Source organism: Nannospalax galili, unplaced genomic scaffold, assembly GCF_000622305.1.
Source record: "Nannospalax galili isolate Female #2095 unplaced genomic scaffold, S.galili_v1.0 scaffold1062, whole genome shotgun sequence".
Classification (NCBI taxonomy): Eukaryota; Metazoa; Chordata; class Mammalia; order Rodentia; family Spalacidae; genus Nannospalax; species Nannospalax galili.
Window position 1 is genome coordinate 258694 of NW_008348528.1, and position 6523 is coordinate 265216.

The following is a 6523-nucleotide window of genomic DNA, read 5'->3' on the forward strand; positions in this document are numbered from 1 at the left end:
TTCTTCTGCAATTCTGTTGAAGATTTGGTCCATGTCATTATCTTGGGATTCTTCTCCTTCCTGTATGCCTATGATTCATAAGTTGGGTCTTTTTGTGGTGTCACACAATTCCTGCATCTTCCACTCTTGTGTTTTCTTAAATTTTTCATAATCTTTGCTTGAGTATTCTAATTTGTCCACTTTATCTTCTAGTCTTGATACCCTGTTTTCCATTTCATTCATCCTATTGGTGTGGCTTTCTCCTGTCATTTCTAATTGGCTTACTGAGTGTTTCACTTCCTTCTTCATTTCAGCCTGAGTATTCTTCAGTATTTCTAACTCTTTTTTTAATTCATTCTGAAGCTTATCCCTATCTTCTTTCAGTTCTTTGATTTCTTTCTTTGTGTGTTCTTTAAATTCTCTGAATTCTTTTATCATGTTTATAATTGTTCTTTTGCGTTCCATGTCCTGTGTTATATCTTTGGGGTTCTCAATGTACTCCTTTACAGGACTGTTGGTATTTGGTGAGGATATATTATTTTGTTTTTTCATGTTATTATTTTTTCTCAGTGACTTTGACATGTAGATTTTTTTTTGTAGTTTCTGGTTCTTGTGTGAGAATCAAGCCTTCCTTTGTTGAGTTTAGGTTGCCTCTTTTTGTAAACTTTATGTGCTTTCGTGGTTTATTTGTTGGGCATGAAAAGCTGATTGTTCTAGGCTTGAGGCTCTCTTTTGATTTTATGTGGTGGCCGGGGGGGCGGGGGGAGGTCAGATGGCCCTAGTGTTGCTGCTCAGGAGTTCCCACAGAGGCCCAACTTAGATGAGGATCAGATGCTCTCAGGTTTTCTCCTAAGGTCTTGGTCCCTCAAGGAAAGATGCTGGCCTCAGGAATTTGGGGACTGGGCTGGACTGGGACCAGGGCCCAGGAAAGATGCTGGCTCCAGGAAGCTGGTAGCTGTGCCACCCAGGGTTGCAAAGGGAGGTGGGGGTGGGAAGAGGCCCAGAGTACTCCTGGGGACTACAGGGAGGAATTAGGTTGATCTGGGTGTAAAGGATCCAGAAGCAGTGGGGATTCTGGGCCAAGAGGTCATTCCAGGGGTCAGGGTGCCAAGACAAGAAATGGGCCAGTACCCAAGCTAGGAGGGGAGATGGGGTGGGGGATCAGGGAGGGTGAATGAGGCTGGAGGAGTCAAGGTACAGTGGGCACCACAGAACTTACCCAGGAAAGATGCTGTTCCCAGGCTCATTTTTAGTATTTTAGGAGTTCTAAACACTGCTTTCCAAAATGATTACACGAGTTTTCAATCCCACAGTGAATGAGAATTCCCTATTCTCCACATCTTCACCAGCATTTGGTGTCTTTTGTTATCAGGATCTTAGCCAGTATGACTGGTGTCTTCCTCTATCTCTTTCTTGAAAGATTTAAATTTTCATTGTAAATATCTACTATTCACTTGCTTGTGTATCTACATATTCTGCAAACTCATGACATGGTATACATTGATTTTATAGCAATTACTCATTTAACTATCTTTCTGCCTACCTGTGACTTCTTGAGCATAGAAATGTTAATATTTAGCTCCCATATGCAACTCTTGTTCTTGGCAACTGTTTTGTACAACAGGTATTGAATTAAGAAATAAATATACATAAAAGACAGACTTCCTCAATCCAAAGCAGATATGTTAAGGATCAAACACAAGATCAACACACAGTTCTTCTAAGAATTGTCACTACTTTCAGTGGCAATTACAGACAATGTGAACATCTGTAGGTAAATATAAAAGCTGCTCTTTAATTTTCAAGTTTGTGTGTATGTTTATAAGTGATACTGAGTATGATTACTAAAGTCAGCTCTCTCCAGTTTAATGTTACAGTAGTGACATTATGATGATGACTACAGGAAAAGCTCTTTCCTCTAAGTATTGGCTTTACTCTAACAGTTCAAGGTTATATATTCACCTCTATAGACTCAGAGCTAGGATCCACAAATAGCCAAGAACATGCAGTGTTAGTCTTTCTAGGTCTGGGTTACCTAAGACTCATAGACCACAGAGGAAGAGGGGAGGAAAGAGTGTAAGAGTCAGAGGATCAGGACATCTGCTACTTGGTAGTGTCATTCAAACATGATATGGAAGCTGCACTCATGAAATCTCAACAATGTGGTTGCCTAAATAAGACCTGCATAATGGCCACATCAACTTACATACAAACATGAATAGGGAAAATTTAACAAGTTCATACCTCTAATATAAATATTAATTATAAATCCCAAGTAAAGTCCAAAGATCTAGGGTTCCAAATTTGACAAGGACTCATAAACCTTTCTCTTTATGAATAGCCATTAATTTATAATATATTTGGGGTAAATTAGGTACTTTTATTTCCTTTTTATTTTCTTCTGACTTGTCTAGTAAACAAGATCCATGTACCAATTCTCATTGAAGGTAAGTAGATTTTAAAAGACTTCTCAAAGCAATCAAGGTAGCTCAGCATAGAGGGCATTTGCTGCCAAACTTAATCATGTGTTTGAGACTGGAAGTCATATGATGTAAGGAGAGAACCAACTCCCATAAGTTGTCCCCTGACTGCCATATGTGTGCATTGTCACAAGCACATGCATACACACACACACACACACACACACATACACACACAAAATAAATAAAATATTAAGAAATTAAAACAGAGTTTAACATTGTCTTAGTTAAGTAGATTGTTAGTGCAGAGTAGCAAGAGTTTTTTTCTTAGATACAAACAAGATAACCCATTGTCAAGATGCAGCAAACGAGGCCATTCAGGACAGTCCTTGTTTCATGGTTTTGCAGGAAGTGAAACAAAGATACCCCATGATATTGCCATGATGAAGACAAGGTAAATGGGCATCAGGAAAACAATAATATCTAAAAAATCAAAGAAAACCTGCAATTTTTTTATTTGAATTGCTGAGTATCTACAAATTAACTTAGTGTGATATCATTTTATCCCCTCACCCTCCAAAGGCAATTCATTCACTCCCAGAAGAGGTAGCAGCAAGAACCTCAGAATCTTAGAAGTGTGATAGAAAAGCCACAGGTCAGTGTGATGATTTAAGTGAGAAACATCCATAAGCTGAGGTATTACCAGTTGGAGGTAATATTTGGAAAGAGTCATGCAACTTTAAGGAGGCGTGGCTGTAGTGGAGGAAGTATGTCACTGGGGGCGGGCTTTGAGAGTTCATAGCCTTGACCTACTTCCAGTTTGCTTTCTTGACTTTCTGTCTGTGATTGAAAACGTGAGCACTCAGCTTTCTGCTCTGGTTGCCTCTGCCACCACACCTCAAAGCCATCATGGACTCTTATCCCTCTGGAAACATAAGCCCAAATAAAATATGCCTTCAATAAGTTGCCTTGGCTGTAGTATTTTATCACAGCAACAGAAAAATAACCAATACAGTCAGAGACTCCCTACCAGAAAAATTCAGGTAGCTGTAGCTCAGAAGGTTGTAATTTTTCCTTCCTTTCCTTCCTTTCCTTTCCTTTTCATAGCTGTATCAAATACACAGGTTCAAAAACAAGACTGTGTAAGTTGAATTCTGACTCCACTGTTCCTTAACCAGTTGGCTGTGGTGAGCCATTTGCTATTGCTATGCCTCATGGTCATCCATCTTTCAACATTAAAATGATAATAGTGACTGTCTCCTAGAATTGCTGTGAGGAATAAATAACTTAATTCACCTAAAGTCATTATAAAAGAACCTTTCATGTACTAAACATCCAATGATGTTTTTATTATTGCCAACAAAATGAAAATAACAATGCAATTTTATATTGTCAGTAGAATCTAATGAATTATGGATATGAGTTTGCTTTTTAATCTACAAAGGTCTAAGAGAACAGGAGGGAGCATCACTTCCCTTATTTTCATACCATACTAGAGTGATAAAAGAATCTCAATAATTATGGTTTTCATTAGCATTAACCTCTACAGTATCAATGGGTTGGTTTCTACCTTTTTAAATTTCCATTTTAGTTTTAACATTCATTCATATTTCAGTAGTCAATTGTCATTGATTACTAAAGTTCACTTTAAGGCTGAGAGATGGTTCCACTGATAAAGTACTTGCCTTGAAAGCACAAGTACCTGAGTTCAATCTATAGAGCCCATATCAAAATCTATTGGCAACTGATGATGACTGCTGGGATGCCAACACATAGTCTTGTTTAAGATAAGACTCTTGGAAGGTTAACAAGACTCTAATGGATGGACCCACACCAAAGGTCATTTGGTGACATAAAATTTTTACACTGTAGACCTTAATAAGCATGTAAAATACTGCTATGTATGTTATCACATTCTTTGTTAGATATAAATATTTATGAATAATATATATTATATATAATTGTGTACATGAAATTGGACAGGGAATAGTAAAGAGTTGCAGAAAGGGGAGGGGATCTAAATATGATCAATATATATTGTATGAAATTAGAAAAAAATTTTAAATCACAATAAAAAAAACTAGATAGCACAGGCTTATAATCTCAGCAGCGGGGAGGCAGAGACAGACAGATCCCTAAGACTCCCTGGCAAGCCAACCAGGCCTGTTTCTGGAATTACAATCCAGTATAATACCTTCTCCTTCTCCTAAAAACAAGGTGAAAAGTGCCTAAGGAAAAACATACAAGTTTGTCCTCTGGCCTCCACATGCACACACACATGCATATACCCACATGTACCCTTGAAGCTACAAATACATGAGTGTGCACGCACAAAGTTCATTTTATATGTACCCTGAGGTATGAACTATGATTTCCTATTTTCTTTTTTAAATCAACCCAATTAAATTGTTACTACATTTGGTGAGGACCATCAACACTATTCAATATATTAATTGGTTAGCACCATCAAAGAAAAGCAACACTGATATGTGTCATAGGGAAACAAGCACATCAGTTGACAACTATTTTATTTAAATTATTAAGCTTTTTAAATCACTTATATATGTATCATGTCTTCAGTAGATAGAGGGACTGGAGAGAGAGAATGATTAAATCTCATGATCTGGAAATACATCATCTTAACATCACATGTACAGAAATGTCTATGTCCTGTTTCTTAGAATATTCCCTTTTGCCCATTTAATTTCCTAAGACTTGTTCTGTTTCCTTTTTTTATGTTTCCCAACAGAATCTAATGTAAAATATGTGTGGATGTCAGAAGGATGATTACATAAGGAAAAGCCATTAATCTGCCCTACTTCTGAAAAAAAAATGCTGGTTTGAAAAATTTATAACATCTTAATATTACACTCTTGTCCACTGGGAAGACTTATATCAAAGTGTGAAAGCCTTCTCTCTCTTTTTCCTATGGAAATTTCCCTCAGCAATATGCACTGGCATGAGACACAAAGGCAGCGAGATGCACAGAATAGATCCCGGATGTGGAGCCCCACAGGTATGGTCAGCTGATTGCTAACAGGATATCAGGTAATTCTTGGACAGAGCATAGCATGTTTGATAAATTGTGCTAGAATGACTAGATTCACACTTAGAAGAAAGAAAAGAATAAGAAAAATAAGAACCTAACCCTTACCTAGATTATATGTGAAAAAATTGGCTTGAAATGAATATAAACACAAGAGTGAACAGTATGAATGTTGTAGAAGAAAAGCCATGAGAGTATTTGTGGTACAATATTATATAATTTTTTGCTAGATACCAAAAATGTATGTGATATCATAAAAGAAAAGAATTTGATAAGATGTGCTTTTTAGTAGATGTACCATTGAGTCTATTTTCTCTCCCAAACAAATAAATAATACAATAAATAGCAAAAATTCCAGAAAGAGAATTCACATGTCACAAACATGTCTGGAAAGCATTTGTACACATTGATATCTCCACAATATAATTTCTAAACACGGTATATTAATGTTGCTGTCTACTTTGTACTCAGTTATAGGTTGCTATGCATAATGTGTGTTAACTCAGCATTGTGCTGCTAAGCACTTTCTTGTGCACATCTGTAATTCATTCATTGAAGCCTTATGGCACTTTGTTTTGTTATTCCAATAAATGGCTAACAAAAACACTTCTGCTTGAAAATCTTTCAAATGCCAAGTGAATAAATATGTAAAGGTTCTTCGTGTGTGTGTGTGTGTGTGTGTGTGTGTGTGTGTACACAAGAATAAATGACTAGACTGAAGATAATGTGTTTGTGCTTACAAGATAATGTAAATTCTTTTTTCAAAATGGCTGTAGCAATTGTCACTTTTGCTAGAAGTAAACGTGATAACCTACCACAGTAAATTCTTGACAAGACTTCGTGTCATCACCTATCATTATGATTGCTTTACAGTAAAAATGACAATGGTACTCCATAACTATGGTTTGAAGTCTGTGATAAGCCTACAATCTAATGTTTGATAACGTCTTCAGCATTTATAGACTACTGACTATTGCACTTGTGATGTGTAAAATAACACTTTGTGCCTCAGGGAATTGTTGAATTGCTGACAATGTTAAATAAAGCAGTGAATATGGAAAAGAAAAAGTGTTAAGCA